The sequence below is a fragment of the Petaurus breviceps genome, unplaced genomic scaffold (genome assembly GCF_028583685.1).
Source record: "Petaurus breviceps papuanus isolate PSGF00001 unplaced genomic scaffold, PetGlider_PUasm1.0 90849, whole genome shotgun sequence".
In the NCBI taxonomy this organism is placed as follows: Eukaryota; Metazoa; Chordata; class Mammalia; order Diprotodontia; family Petauridae; genus Petaurus; species Petaurus breviceps.
In genome coordinates this window covers 23,529,149-23,545,686 of record NW_027187361.1, presented here as the reverse complement: position 1 = coordinate 23,545,686, position 16,538 = coordinate 23,529,149, and the positions used below count along the sequence as shown (strand labels likewise).

General features: G+C 43.5%; 1 protein-coding gene across 7 annotated transcripts in view; it reads left to right on the top strand.

Moving 5' to 3' along the window:
* Positions 1-1,611: 1,611 nt before the first annotated feature.
* INPP4A (inositol polyphosphate-4-phosphatase type I A) overlaps positions 1,612-16,538 on the top strand; it is a 196,215-nt gene continuing 181,288 nt past the window's right edge. For all 7 annotated transcript variants that reach the window (XM_069072968.1, XM_069072965.1, XM_069072967.1 and 4 more), the window contains exon 1: positions 1,612-1,793. The gene's annotated coding sequence lies outside the window, so the exon portion shown is untranslated. The remainder of the gene's footprint in view (positions 1,794-16,538) is intronic.

Below are 16,538 nucleotides of genomic sequence, written 5' to 3'. Positions count from 1 at the left end.
AGCCTACAAAAGTTTAAAAACATGGAGTTGTTAACTTTGACTTTTGGAATTTCTCTTCCATCCAGTGCTTTTATGCTTCTTACCAACTTGAGATTCGAAGTCTAAGGATAAAAATTTTCCCATTTTCTGTATGTCTCCCTTTTATGTTTTTTGTGAAACAAGGAATTTAGCAATCATCACCAACTAGGGAAGAATTTAGTCCTTTTGAATAGCTTTAACTCCATATGTTTGAGCTTTTATTGACCTTATTTGCATTTTAGAGCAAAACACGACCAGAAAATGAGAAAAGTGTTATCTGCTAATTGCTAAAAATGAACAATGTTGTTTTTTAGAAACCCAATCCAGAATATAGGCTAATGGATTCCTAATTTAATTTGTTAATCATTAAAGGAGTTATTTTAAAAAAACGACAAACTGCCATTTTGTTTTATTTCTAAAGACTATATATATATATATAAAACTTGCCTAAAAGTGATACAAATGTCATTATTTGGGACTCTTTCCATAAAATGACACAGAATCTCTAAACTACTTGATTTGGAGCCGCTAAATGTGGCTTAAGACAGGAAGGACCCCAGAAATATTCAGTGACCTCGCCGGTTCCCCCCCTAATCTGCCCTTCCCCAAGTCTATCCTTTTGTTTCCGCCTCGATCGTGATCTCTACCCCCGTGGCCGAGATCTCCCCCGATGAGCAGAGGGGGGCCCCCACGCTCACTCCCGCTTTGCCGCGGGGCCTCTCCGTCCCTCGCACGAGGAGGAAGCGGACGGCCTGGCCTCTTAGGAAGGTGCAGCTACTCAGACTCCCGCTTGAAGCAGCGGCACTGAGCTGCTCTCTACGGCGTCTGGGGGCCATGACAAGCTGCGGGACGCCCCTCGCAGCCGCACACGCGGTCTGCTCACTCAGCAACACCGGCCGGGGGCCCGCGCGGCCCGCTCTGGGAGCAGGGGCGTGAAGGGGAACGGAGCGGTCCCGGCTCGCGCCCTCCCGGTGTGAGGCGGGCCTAGGGCTGCGGGGGCGGCGGGGGAGTCTCGCTCAGTGTCCGGCCCGGGCTTCGTGGGGGGCCCGACCGGCTTGTGACCGGTTTCAGGGCCGCAGCCTTCCGGATCCCGCGCGGGAGCTGCGGGCGGACGGTTTTCAGGAAAGCCCCAGAACCCCCGCTTTTACACGTAGCCGGCCCGAGCCCGGGGGGCGTCGCGGTCACGGCGTCGGACAAGCCCCGGATTCCTCCTCCGGCTTCAGGCCTCAGGCCGGAGCGCTGCGGGGGGGGGGGGGGGGGGGGGGTATTCACACCGAGCCCTCTTCTCCCCGGCAGGTGGCTGGAGAAGGAGCGTGGCAGCGCCCTCGGGCTCCCGCTCTGAGCATGCGTCAAAGGGCGGGGCGGGGCCTCCATCAGCCTGCCGTCCGGGGATTGGCCAAGACGGGAAGGAGGCGGGCGGAGGTGTTACTTGCAGCCTCGCTTTGGCGCTGCGGCAGCCGGCCCCCGGGGGGGGGGAGCGGCGCGTCGGCTGCCCGGCTGGGAGGCGGGAGGCGGAGGGGGAGGGGAAGGAGGGAGGAGGGAGGAGGGAGGAGGGAGGCGGGAGGCGGGGAAGGAGGAGGAGGGGCCGGAGCCTATGACTTCACAACCAGGCAGCCCCAGAGCAGGCGGCGCCGAGGCTGCAGGTTCTTCAGTCTGCGAGGAGCTGCCCCGGCGGCGGCGGCGGCGTTGGCGCTTTCTCCGCGGAGCCTGCCGCACGGCTGCTCGCTTGAGGGCTGCCGGAGGCCGGGGTCCCGGGGCCGCGCTGCGTGGATCAGGTGCGGGGCTGCCGCGCGGGGACGGGCCGGAGGCGGGGGGAGGGGGCCGCCGCGGCCGCTCGGGCTCCACCGGGAGGGGATGGAGGAGGACGGGTGGGGGTCGTGGGGGGCGCCGCGCCAGCCTCAGCCGCCTCCTCCCAAGCTGTTGTCATGGAGATGCCGCGGCTTCTCCGGGGCCCCCTCCCCCGCGTGCAGACTGTGGGCGCAGGGGCGCGCTGGGCAGGAGGAGGAAGGGGAGCCCGAGGGGGCGCCGGAGGCCTCGGGATGCCGGACGCGGAGCCGCAGCCCTGCCCTGTTCTGTGCGTGCGGTGCCGGGGCCTGGGCATCCGCTCCGCGCACGTCCCCGAGGACACCAGCGTGGAAGGGCCGCCGTGGGAGCAGCGCGATGGGAAGGAAAGGACGCCGCGCGGCCAGTCACCTCCCACGACCGCGGGGACCGCCGCCTGGGCGCTCCTCTCCCGATGCACAAAATACAGCGCGTGGGATCGCGTGACAGTGTCAGACTCCCCGTCCCGGGCTCGTGTCGCGCGTGGGTGCGCGTGTTACCGAGCTGCCGAGCGGTGGGAAAATCACCGAGACGCGTTTGTTAGAAAAGACTAGAGAAAGCGCTCAGAGACGCGAGTGTGTGTGCGTGTGCGCGTGTGCGTGGGTGCGCGCGGGGGGCCAGACTGCCTTGTGTCAGAGACGGTGACTTACCTGAGACGTCACCCGCTAATGACGGCGTGTAAACTGTGTCACTTCGCGGGGGGAAGGGACCGGGGCTGAGCCAACGCGTAACGGGGCAGTCGCCGGCTCAGTGACCGAAGGGCTAGAGCCTTGTAGCGGCTGGGCCGGGTTAAGGGGTGCAAGCTGTCTTGGAAAGGGGGGCGACTTCTCTGATTTAGACCAGGCCTTCCTCTCAACCACGGTAGCCTTAGGCATAGGGTCCTTTATTTTGGGAAGCTCATTGTTACTCAGGACATTTCATTGACTGCTTTGAAGAAAACTGCTGAGAATGGAAGATGCCCTTGGTCAGTTCAGGGGGCTTCTAGAGTCCTAGAGGAACCGTGTGTCTTTTAGGAAGACCTCACTCTGTTAGGTATGACACGGAGTGCCTTTGGGGAAGTGACTGAACTGAAGTAACAAAGTAGCAGTGACATATAACATGTATACGCTCTACCATAAAAAGGGTTATTGTTCACAGATTACTTTACTAGTGTCAGGGCCAGCATGGGGAGAAGACCACAATTTTACATTTTGCTTCTGATTATCCTATCTTAACCTCTTTCTAGGGCTGTAAATTGCTGACTGTGAATTTCGTGATTATAGGGAATTTTCACACTGGGAGCTCCTCTCACCCACCAGGGGAACACTATAAATATCTCTTCCAGAAATTTTCGTGGACTTTGTAAACAACATGTGAAAGCTCCAGAAACAATTTGGGCCAAAGACACGATTGTCACTTTATAGATTCTACCTTGGTGGTACGCCAATGCCAACATAAAAGTAAAGAAAATCCATTTTTGTTCACTTCAAGTATGGAACAAAAATTACTCAGGTATGAATATTTTGGCACTTGGCTTATTTACTTTTTATTTATAGGTTCTATCTCCCCAACTAGATTATAAACCCCTGGAGTGAAGGAGCCTTATCTTCTAACTTTTTGCATCTCTAGCATCTAGTTGTATACACAGCAGATGCCAAATAAATATTTGTTGTTGATTATTGCCTCTTTTGGAGCTGGTATCTGTGTGTTTTCATTCATTTTATCCCATCAGTCTTTTCAGCTATACACACAGAGATAGGAATTGTCATTGTGTTTTCATTTATTAATGACAATGTGTACTATATTATTGGGGACAGTACAACACTATAGTGTATTTATTCCTTTACCCTGCCCCCCACCTTATCCCATTACTATTGTGGTTTTATATTGTTGCTGTGTATATGAAGTGAGAATGAACTCCCTGATACCATTCTCTTAGCTCACTTTTATATTCTTGTGGGACTTTCATTGTAGCCTATCCCATTTGGAGCACTGACTTAGAGTCTGCAAGACCTGAGTTTGAATCTTGCTTCAGACACTTAATAGCTATATACCCAGAGTTAGTAATTTCATCTCTCCACTTCAGTTTTCTTATCTGTAAAATGGAGATAATAATAGTACTCATCTCAGAGTCATAAGGATCATAGGAGGTAACATAAAGCACTTTTCAAACCTTGAAGCACTCTATAAATGTTAGTTTATTCATTCTGTGCAATTATTTGATTCCTCCAAGTTGGGAAAGCATCTCCAGCTGTTATGACTTAGAAAGAGATAGACATAGAATCTCAGAGTTCGAGGGGACATGAGAAGTTATCCAGTCCCATCCCTTCCTAGGCTTGTGAGTCTCTTCTGTGTTATGTGTGAGATCCCCACTATATAGTCATTCAATCTTTGCTTAAAGAGTGATGGAGAAGTTACTGTGTTTTTGAGGTACCTCACTCTATTTTTATAGAGCAAAAATGAAATCTCCTTCTCAGTAACTGCTCTCCATTAATCCTGGTTTTGCCTTCCGGGGCCGGACAGAACAAGCTCGATGTGTCTTCTTCAGTCCTTCTGATATTTCATGAAATTAGAAGAAACTTCAGTGGTCATCATCTTGTGTACCCTGTACCTGAAAAATAGCCCCCTCTGCAACATACTCAAAACGCGGTCACCCAGGTTTCAAGTTTTAGGAAGTTAGAAGCATTCAGACTAAGAACTACTTCTTGAAACAGTCCATTTGGCTTTTGGATAACTCTAAATATTAGCTTAGCTAGGTGGTGAAGCAGAAAGACCTGAGTTCAAATGCAGTGTCAGACATTAGCTGTGTGACCCTGGGCAAGTCCCTTAACCTCTGTTTGCCTCAGTTTCCTCATCGAGAAGGAAATGGCAAACCACTCCAGTATCTTGCCAAGAAAACTCCAAATGGGGTCATGAAGAGTTGGATGTGACTGAAAAATAATTGAACAACTATTGTTAGGAGCTTTTCCCAAACATCAGATCTGAATTTACTCCTCTTTAACAATACCTCCTCTCCCTACCTGTTCCCTCCCAGTGATAATCTCTCTAGGTAAAGACATTGTATTATACTATTATAAGTAGCACTGCTACTTAACTGTTTGTGTAATCTTGGGCAAGTTATTAGGATATTACAAACCTTTGTTTCCTTAGCTTTAAAATAAGGGGGTTGAGAGGTGGTGTGGGACAGTGGAAAGATGGCCAAATCTGGAGTGAGAGGACCTGGATGCACATCTCAGCTCTGCTGTAGTGACATAGTAACCTTAGGCAAGTGGCTTCCCCTCTGGCCCTTAGTGTTCTCAGGCGTAAAATGAGAGAATTGGACTAGATGACCTCCAAGTTGTCTTCCAACTCTTTAAATCTCTGATCCTGGTTCTGCCTTTAATAGAGCAAAACTAATCCCTCTTCCATGTGGGTCACCTTCAGGAACTTGACCCTCATGTATCTTCTCTCTCTTCCAAGTTAAAAAAAAACCCACTTCCTTCAGCCAGTTCTTCTGTTCCCTGACATTGAGGCCTTTACCCATCCTCGTTGCCCTACTCTGGACCTGTTTTAATTTTCTAAAATGTGACACCCAGACCTGAACTCAGTGTTCTAGGTGGGATCTGAGTGTAGCCAGACTAGCATTCCTTTATTTCTGGATGATATGCCTCTCTTTGCTCTATTCTTTATTATAAAATAAATATGAATTGACTAGAACATAGAACTATTGAGGAACATCAAAGAACCCTGCAGTAAAAGATGTCCTCGATGCACTGTGTGATAAGAAAAGAAGAAGGCAAGGACGAGGTGTGACAGGGACAGCTGGAGTGTTCTCTTAATACCCTTGCAGTTTCAGGAGAAATTAAGGAAGTGTTCTGGGATTTCCAGAGGGCATGGGCAAGTGGCACAAAGGATGGGCTGGCATGAATGGGTTGTGATCCATGTCACTGAAAGAATCTGAGTTGCAGGTTACTTTGAATATTAAGTATTTCCTCACTACAACCTTGGGAGGCAAGTCGAGCAAATATTGGCCCCATTTTACACAAGTGAAATGAAAGATTTCCCGAAGTCGCACAGCTAGTAAGTGGCAGATACAAGATTAAGGTCAAGGTCTCCATGATCATATTCCACCAACATTTCTTGATCCTCTTATCAGTCCTCATATGGCGTGATTCCTGAGTCTCCTTGTCATCTTGGTTAACCTCCTGGATGGCCTCCAGCTTTTCATTATCCTTTAAAAAATGCAGCACCCGGTATTGGACGTTGCACTACAGATGTGTTCTGACTAGAAGAGAGTAAGGAGCCACCATTACCTCCCACATTCTGGATGATGCTTCTGTGAATAGAGTTGAAGTTGACATTAGTATCACCCCCTCCCTTGCCATTTTTCATAAAACAATAAAATCCTTTTCTTGCATTTTCTGGGACTCGGGACCTCACAATGAGGGCATTCTTCATTTCTGTCTTGTAAGTCTGCTAGCACTATAGTCATCATGGTCCCAGTTGTGCTACCAGCCTGTAAAGGCTTATTACCCCCCACTCACACTATCACAGTAGTTTTTTTAGCCTTCCAGACAACTCTGCCCTCGCCTCGTACAAAATTATCTTTCCAGCTGCTTCCAGGGCAATCTTTATTTCTTATGCTTAGTCTGGTTATAGCATTCATCAGCCCACTGTACCACTCTTTTGAGAGACCTCTGTTGAGGGTCCCTCTCAGTTGTATGTCATCTGCCATATTATGGCATAAAAGTGCCTTCTTGGTTTTCTACAAGGCTAAGTTGGCCATTGGAGTCGAAGATCTGGCAGATGACACTGACTGGAAAGGATTCATGTGTGGTATAATGCTCAACTCTGTTGTCCTAGAATCAGTCGAGTTAACTCCAAAGAGACATTTCACCAAGTTAGTTTCAGGGCGATGAATTTTTTCAGCTGTTCCAACTCTCAAATGTCTCAGACTCACTTATAGAGACACTGTGATCTGTGTGTGTCACTTGGGAGTACATAACACATACTAATAGGAAAAAAGAATTGAAGTGGATTGTAATAGGGAGAGGAAGGGAGGTGGTGGTTGTCATTGTGATGATATTCAGTGAGTGAAGTAGTATCTGGGCATGAGGAATGATGGGCACTGTATACAACTAGAAATATTAATGCGCAGTATCAAGCATTTTCCACATTTTGTGTCTTAAGTCTTGATTTAGCTCCTGGTAGATCCCTTTTGCCTGGTCTGTCCAAACCCTCTGCACTATGTATTGATCCTTATACGCCTTTTCCTAGGTTAGGCCCTCAATCGAGTTAGGCTAGTCTGAGTCCCCTGAGCACATCCTGCTCCTTCTTCCCCTACCTGGACTACCTTTTATCTTCCTAACTAAATCCAACATATATCAGGTTTCCAGCCACTCCTCCTGCCTTCCAAAGCATTTAAGACTGTATTACTCATTTTAGCATTTAATCCCATCCCGCTTTACATTTATGTTGTTCAGTCATTCCATTTTCAATTGCTTTTTTTTTTTAAAGCAATCGGGGTTAAGTAACTTGCTCAAGGTTACACAGTCAGTTATTTCTGAGTGTGGTGCTGAGTATCTGAGCCCGGATTTGATCCAGGTATCTCGTCACTGGAGTGGGTGCTCTTACTCGCTGAGCCACCTGGCCGCCCCTAAGCAATTGGGGTTAAGTAACTTGCTCAAGGTTACATGGCCAGGTGTTTCTGGGTGGGTGCTAAGTGTCTGAGCCCGGGATTCGATCTCCAGGTCTTCTCAACACTGGAGCCAGTGCTCTTACTGGCTGTGCTACCTGGCCACCCCCAGTTACTTTTTTCAGTTGTGTCTGACTCTGTGACCCCATTTGAAGTGTTCTTGGCAAAGATACTGGAGTGCTTTGCTATTTCCTCCTGCTCATTTTACAGAGGAGGAGATGAGGCACAAAGTTAAGTGACTTGCTCAGTCAGGGTCACACAGCTAGTAAGTGTCTGAGGCCAGATTTGAACTCAGGAAGATGAGTCTTCCTGACTTCCAACCTGGTACTGTATCCACTGTGCCAAAAATTTAGAAGTCTTGCAGGGCAAGGAACCATCTCAGACATTTTTTAAAATATCTCTGTCAACACCTAACACAAAAACTGGTCAGTTTTTGACAAATCCTCATTAAAAGAATTTGGGTACTACCAAAGTATTGGAAACCGTTAGTATTTTCAGCTTTGTTGTAGCAGTGACAGGGTTTGTTGATTGGATTCATCCAACATCCTTCCTTGGAATATTCTGTCTAGATAGATATTTAAAGGTTTCTTTCAAGAGAGGTAGCGCCCTAAATTATGTCACCCCCCCACCTGTCATCACAGAATCTGCCACACTGCCTTCTTGTAAGCTGAAGCATCAAAGATGAAGATAATTAAAATGCCTTATTACATTAACTCAATATGTCAGCATGAATTAGTCTTTCACATTAACCCTAGCAAAGAGCTAGGCTCTAGGGAATTCAGACCCAGACAAGGTAAGTAGGAAAGATTTGGTGGTGTGGGGTTTGTTTCAGGGAGGGCCACCAGACCACTCAGATCTGGTTGCCCTGCCCGAGTTAAGGATGGTTTGGTTTCTCTTATCAAGACAAAACATGGAATAGAGAGGCAGCAGAAAAAAAACAAAAAACCCAAACAAAACCTCAGAACGCCTCATAGTTTAATATAATAGAACAGGATCTTCACAGGTTGACTATTTTTGACTGATTATATATATATATATGTTCTGTATGTGTGTTCTTTCAAGGTGTGCAGTCACAGTTCTCTGGAAATCCTATGTGACTACATTGAAACAATGAAAAAATGTCTAGAAAGCATAAAGCTTTCAAGGACTTTAAAAACATCAGTAGGAATGATGTTCATTGATCTCTAATCAGCTAGATGAGCTTATATGTATGTTTGCTGGAGACAGAAATGTACATACTCTTAGCTCAAGTTGGATTCATGGTTCATATTTAAAGACCAGGAAATCAACATGCATTTGTTAAGCACCTGTTGTGTCAGCATTTTAGGTACAGTGTATACAAAGATTAAAAGAAATGAAACAGTCCATACTGATAGTACTGAAGTTAGTAACGTCTTATGATCCAGTCTTAGGTCGTAGTATGACTAAATACTACATAGGATAACTACTTCAAAAACTTGATCCACATGGATCTATAGCCTATGTTTTTAGTTGGGAAGCAGAGTGAGTCATATAGATATTTTTTGGTTTTGATGGCAAAACAGAAATAGTTATATCTTTGAGATGTTAGAAGAGCTTGTTTTAAAAACTCTTTATAAAGCAATTGAAAAGGCACCATGTACAAGAGACTTGTCAAAGGCATACAAGGAATATTTGGTAAGTAACCATATTCTCCTATTAAAATTAATATATTTGATTTCTTAGGAGCTTTAGTGTATGGTAAAGTCTAGAATGTATCACCTTTGACATGGTCTAAGGTACTGACAGCTGGAGAAGGTCAGGAATCTCAGTTATGGTGGAAAGAGTTTCGGAGTCAGAAGCCACAGGGTCCTGATCCTTGCTCTGGCTCGCAAGTTTCTTTATCTGCAATGACGGTAGGTTATACTTCAGTTATCCGCCGTAGCTTAAAGCAGTACATTGCAAGTCATTGTCATAGATTTAGAAATAGAAGTCTGTCAAGTCCAAGCCCTTCATTTAACAGAAGTGGTCCAAGTAGGTTAAGTGACTGAGTCACAAAGTAAGTATCTGAGGCAAAATTTGAGCGAAGGTGTCCTTGACTCAACATTCAGCGCCCTAACCACCAACCCACATTGCCTCATGATATTCATAATGACACATAGGCAGTATTGAGATAACTGCATTCACAACTTGATCGTTGTCCTCTTTGAGATTTTTTTTTCCCTTGGTAGCTTCTTGATCTTTGAATATTTTTCAGAAAATACCTTCTATTTTTGGTAAGTCCTTAGAGCTATCTAGATAGAGTATTTAGGGTGACTTGCCTGGAAGTAAAAAGTAAGAGGAAAGGAGTGGGTGCTAGACTTACCTGGGTGGCAGAGCTTTTGGCATTTGAGTAGGAGAGAGCAGAGAGGAAGCCCATGGAAAGGTCAAAAGCGAAGGATGTGGGCAAGGGGAGGAAGAGAGAAATGGGTGGAGCTTCTGATTTGTTTAACTTTTGAATTGGTATCTCAAAGCATGTGAAGTTATTTTTTGCAAAGAAGGACTTGCTGAGATACAGGGTGACATTTTTTTTATTTACACCTTGTCTTTGTTTCACTGGATAGACGGCTCTTTAAGAAACTGCATATGTATGTGATCTTAATAAAATAAAATAGCAAAGAAACAGAGTAGCTGTGGAACATTTGGGAGGCTGTTATGTGATTAGGGGAGTCTTAAATGAGGCAGACATCCTCGCCCCCAATTCTATTAGATTGTTCTTATTATTTAGAATAGTATTACCTCACATATCTGTATAACCTTCATGGTTTTCAAAGCACTTTCAAATTTAAATAATATTTCGAAGTAGCTATTTTACTGAGACTGGAGAACTTGGCATTAACCAAGGGTCATAGATACGTAACAGCACTGTAGTCAGGACTAGAACCCAAATTTTATGACTTCCAATTATTCTGTTTCCTATATTACTCGCCTTTTATCTTCAGCTCATTCCTTTCAGTGCACAAATGAAGGTACCTGTCTTTCAGTGCTGAAGCTTGCAAAGGGAAAGCCAGAAATATTTTTGAAAATAATTCATCTCCAATTTTACATTTATCTGGCACAGATATGACTATAGTCAGAATAGCTTATGAGGGACAAACTAAGACACTGCTAGAATTAATAGAAAACACATTTAATTTGATACTTTGTGTAAGACATTGTGCTAATAAGTGCTTGGAATTTAAAGATAAAGATGAAAGCTTACTCCTCATGGAGCTTACTACTAGGGAAATTCAACAATTTCACAATTGTAATACAAAGAAAATGGTGGTAGTAGGGATCCCTGAATGACTGAAGAAATCAGAGAAGGCTTGACTGAGGAGGTAGCCCCTGAGCTGAGCCTTATAGGAAGACTAGGCTTTTAAGAGGCAAAGGATAAGTGATTTCCAGGCTTGTTGGACAGCCTATACAAATACAGGGAGGTAAGGAATGGAGTTTCAACTTTTAGGGTCAGTAGGAATACAATTTGTGAATGGGTGTGGAATAAAATGAAGTGATAAGGGAAGGTGGGAAGTAGACTAGGAATGCCTAAAATGCCAGGATAAGGAGTTTGTATTTTATGCTTCAAGTAGGTGACGGCAGTGAAGGTTTTGGGGCAGTTGATGACATGTAGGGAAATATTTTGACAGCTGAATAGAGGATGAATTTGACACAAAGAGAATGAAACCAATTAGGGAAACCATTTAGAAAGTTATAACAGGCAAAAGGGCATGAGAACCTTTTTTTTTCTTTAGGGTGGTGGCCTTCAGTAAAGAGAAGGGAATGGATGTATGAGATATGTTGTGGAGGCAAAATCAATGATACCAACTGATTGGATATTGAGGGTGAAGCAGTAGAGAGAGTCAAGGAAACTCTGAGGAAACAGTTTTGGGTGACATGAAGGCTGGTTGTCCTCTCAACAGAAACATGGAATTTAGGAAGAGGGATTGGTTTCTGGCAAAAGATGAGCTCTGTTTTGGAAATGTTGAGTTTGAGATGCCTACCAGACCTGTAGGAGGAGAGATCCTGTAGATATCATCCAGACTTGGATGTATGTACAGTGGCCAATCCCAAGATTGACTGTCATGGTAATTTTTATCTGCTGTTTTTTGGACCTGAGATGGTTCACTCCTACGTAGGCAGCCTGGTGGTCCCTCCATTCCCAGGGGGCTCTCTATATTGATTCTTGATTTAGTCCAGACACTGGAAAGGTATTAGCTCTAGAATATCTCAAAAATCTTGAAGTCAAGCAATCTACCTACCAGCTCACTAGGAATTATAGGTGAAAGCCACCATACCCAGTCTTAGGCAGTTGTGATGTGAAACTAGATTTCTGGGGAGAAATCTGGGGTGGATATGTGGATCTGGGAGTCATTGTGTAGAAATGATAATTGAACCCATGAAAACAAATGGGATCACCAAGGCTGAAAGTATATATAGAAAAAGTAGATTATGACCCTGATGGAAGTTCCGCAGGAAAAGGTGAGGAGATAGATATTGATGTAGGAAAGGAGACTGAAAAGTGGGGCCGAGGAGTAGGCCACATGCTATAGAGGAAGGAATACTAGACTTGGAGTCAGCATGACCTAGATTTAAATCCTTCCCCCAATGTCGCTGTATGCTTCTGGATAAATCACTTAACCCTTTTGACCCTCAGCTTTCTCATCTGTAGAACGGGGCCAAATAATATCACCTGTTTTAGCGGGGATGTCATCAGCTTCGAGTCATGTATTTAAAGGGTTTTGCTGAAGGACAGTGTTAATGTGAATTACCTGTACCCTACAAGGCGGTTTGTTAGGTTTGTAGTCATGCCCTTTGAAACCCTTAGAGCCTTTTATAACTATTTGGAGCTGTGTCTGTTATCAACAAACTCCTCCTTTTTCTAGTCCAGCCTTCTCATTTCCTTGTTTCTTGCTGCCTAGGTCATACTTGTTACCCTAATCTTTTTACAAACCTCTTCCAAAGTCTCAAGTTCAACCTTTTCTTTAAAAAATAACCAGCATTTTATTTAGTGCTTTATGTTTGCAGAGCACTTTACATACATATTGCATTTGATTCTATCCATAACCTTGTGAGCTTAGTTCAAGTAGGTGGAGAGGTTAAGTGACTTTCCCACCATTAGTAATTGTGAGAGGTAAGATGTAGACTCTTGTCTTTTGACTCCCCAAGTCCAGCACCATTATAGTACTGTTCTTTTTCCCTGCTATTTAATTTCTAGTCCTTTACAAACTGGCATCCACAGAACCTCTCCGTTGATACAGATTAGATAGTGGCATAGTGAGATAGGACTATAGGGCTGATTACATTGGAATGCTATTACCTTGAAAAGAGCAAACGAAAGAATGTTTCCCCCCTTTAAAAGGTAGTTTCCCCTGATGGGACAGAATACATTTTTCAGTGTGGTTTATAAACTAGATTAAAAGAGTGTTTGCAGAGAGTAGCACCACATATGCTCTGAGTACTGTAGCATCTTGGGGAAACTTTAAGATTATTTTATTCACATTTTTGTTTTTAGCTTGGTTTTTAACTCAAAAAATTAACTTTTTTCTTTTTTTAAAGACAGGGTCTCCTTATTTCACCTGGGCTGGAAGGGCAGCAGCCACTAATGTTAATCCCACTGTTGATAGGTTTGGGGAGCATTGATCTGCTTTTATTTTTCAACCTTGGCTGGTTCGACCCTTCTTGGGCAGCCCGGTGGCCTCTTCTTCCTAAGGGCTCACCATATTGGTACTGGACCAAGTACAGACATCTTATTTGCTTAGTTAGTTACAGCTCAAACCATCTATGAGCCTCATAGCCTTGTAGCAGGGATTATGTGCACATCATTCACAGTTTTAAAGGCCCCTAGATTAGAGGTTTTTTGTTTTGACAGAGTTAGAACTCTGTGCTTTCTACAAGTGGCCCTTATCAGAAGCAACAACTAAACTTAAAAAAACTGCCATTACTTACTCTCTATGCTTTCCCCCAGTGTCTGTGGCTTTTAACTCCTGCTTTTGTAGGAACTGTACAGACTTGTCCCTCTCAAGGGAAGTCAGAAGCAGTTATGCCAGAGATTCCCAACTGGTATTTAGGGATTTACTAGTAGTTCGTGAAACCCTTAGAATTTTTGTTTTATTTTTAGAGCTGGAAGGGTCCTGAGAGAACATCTAGTCCAGACTTTTTACCTCATAGATGAAGTAATCCAGGGCTCTGTTTCCTAAGTAGGGAAGGAGCTGGTGACATGGTGCCCCTTCCCCTGACACACTAAGTAAGGAACCTGGACTTCTCTGTAAGCACCACTGTTATCTCCCCCCTCCCTCCTCCTTCCTGGCTTGAGGGAGATGAGAAAACCAAACAAAAAGTCCTTATTAAGTAGCAGCTAACTTCCACAGGAAGCTTATCTGATCACCTCTCCTCTCCTCCTTCCCCCGATTCTCATCCCAAATTTCTTTGAATACATTTTGATTTTTTAATGTAAATGTCATCCCACCTCTCAGCACCCATAGAATATAAATGCCTTGAGAAATTTTTTCTTTCTTATCTTTGTCTCTCTTTTACTTAGCACAATGCATGGCATTTAATAGGTGCTTAATAAATGCTTGCTATTGAATCTGCCAATGCTGCCTTCCCTAACCCTAGATCAAAACGAAAGCCACTTTGGTGACAAGCTTAACCCCCTCAGTGGAAGTGGGAGTGAGACAGGCCTGGATTGGAGCATCCCCTTCCAGGAACATTTGTGGGGCTGAACTGAATTCCCCTAACCAGTGTCTCCATGTAACAGCAGGAGTGGGGAGCCTTTGTCAGAGGTTTGGCCTTTGAGCCAGGAAGGCCTACTCCATAGTCCTTAAAAGGTTCTGTGCATTGGAGGTGTCAGACGTTTCAGCAGGAAGGTAAAGAAAGCACTTGCTTCCTGAACCAGAGGAAAATGTCATTGGAAACCTTTTAACAAAATCAATAAAATGCAGTAGAGCGTGGCTAATCTTGATAGGTGGTTTTCGAAGTCAATATGAGGCCTGCAAGTATCCTTGTACTATATTATATTATATTTAGTGGCTCATGTTTCTGTTTGAATTGATACCATTGCTGTGGGGTTTTCATAAAAAGAGTACCTTCTTCCCTGTCACAGCTCAGGATTGGGTGAAAGTGTGCAATGCTGTCACGCCTTTGGAGGCTTTTAGGGCAGTTTCCATCTACAATCACAGTTTTTCTATAAAAATATTTTTTAGGTCTTTTCAGAAAGACATTTATTTCAAGCAAAACTGACTATTACAAACTAAATTAATGGATAACACAATAATTTGTCCTTTCCCTTGGAGTTTGTCCTGATAGAATTTGACTAAAGTTATTTACCTCTCAAAGGTTAGATATTTGGATGATTAAAAATAAGTAGTTTTTTGGTTGTAAGTTTCTACCACCAGCCCTTCCATAAGCTTTGTAAACTGTATTTAACATGTTCTGCCAAGACAAATGCAGACCATGCTAGCTTCAGGATTTGATTTATACTTTACATGCCTGATTCTCTCAGTAAGATGAGTCAACACCGGTCCAAACGAGGACGATTTTTACATTGTAACCTAGTTCTGTTTGACAGTGGACTTCTATATACCTGCTGAAGACTTCATGCAAAGTCAAGTTATTAGAAGTTGGGGCAACACGTTTCCCTAATAGTTTTGTGTGTTCAGGAGAAACAATTCATTTGATTTTTCAGGAATTAAAATATGAAGAAATGGCTTCATAACATAAAGGTTTTGTAAAGTGAGTTTTGCTTAGAATTAGTCATGATTCAAACTCCCATTAACTTATCCCAGAGTTTGAAGTTAATTGGATTGTGAAGTTAATTGGAAGAGAAACATGTTGCTAAAAAATGCAAAAGAAGGTCATCTATTATAATGGACATTTTAGAGCTTCTAACCCGACCTGTGAACAGAGGCAACCTCCTCAGACAGAGTACCCCCCTAAAAGTTAGCATGAAGATGGTTTTTGTGGTCTGCTTCTAAAATCTAAAATCTAGCAGGATAGAAAATGGATATGTATATGATGAAGGTATTTTACCGTAATGAATCATTTTTTTAAAAGAATTTTTTATTTTATTTTTTCTCAATTACACATAGAAACAATTTTTAACATTCATTATTTATGATTTTTGAGTTCCAAATTCCCTTTCCCCCCTTGAGAAGTAAGCACTTTGGTATAGATTATACATGTTTAGTTATGCAAAACATATTTCTATATTAATCATGTTGCAAAAGAGAACACAGAACTAAAAAAAAAACAGGAAAAAAAAGGAAGTGGGGAGAAAGCATGCTTTGGTTTGTATTCAGACTCCTATCAGTTCTTTCTCTAGAGGTGGATAGAATTTTTTTTATCATAAGTCCTTAGGAATTGTCTTGGATCATTGTATTGTTGAGAATAACTAAGTCACAGTTCATCATCATAGAGTATTACTGTTACTGGGTACGATGTTCTCCTGGTTCTGCTCACTTTCCTTTGCTTCAGTTCATTTGAGTCTTCCCAGGTTTTTCGGAACCCATCCTGCTCATCATTTCTTATAGCACAATAGTATTCCGTCACCGTCATATACTTATAATTTGTTCAGTGATTCCCCAATTGATGGGCATCCCTTCAATTTCCAGTTCTTCACCTTCACAAAAAGAGCTGCCAGAAATATTTTTGTCCATATAATACTTTTCCCTTTTCTTTGATCTCTTTGGGATACAGACGTAGTAATGGTGTTGCTGGCTCAAAAAGCATGCAGTTTTATAGCCCTTTGGGCGTGGTTCCAGATTGTTTAGGTCATTTTACACAGCCCCACCAACAGTGCATTAGTGTCTGTCTCAGTTTTCCTACATCCCCTCCAACATTTGTCTTTTTCCTTTTCTGTCATATTAATCCATGTGATAGGTGTGAGGTAGTACCTCAGAGTTGTTTTAATTTGCATTTCTCTAATCAGTAGTGATTTAGAGCATTTTTTTATGACTACAAATAGCTAGCTTTGATTTCTTCTTCTGAAAACAGCTGCCTCTCTATATGTCCTTTGACCATTTGTGTTGGAACATCTTATCAGAAAACTCAGGAGTTTGAGCTTTTCCTACCT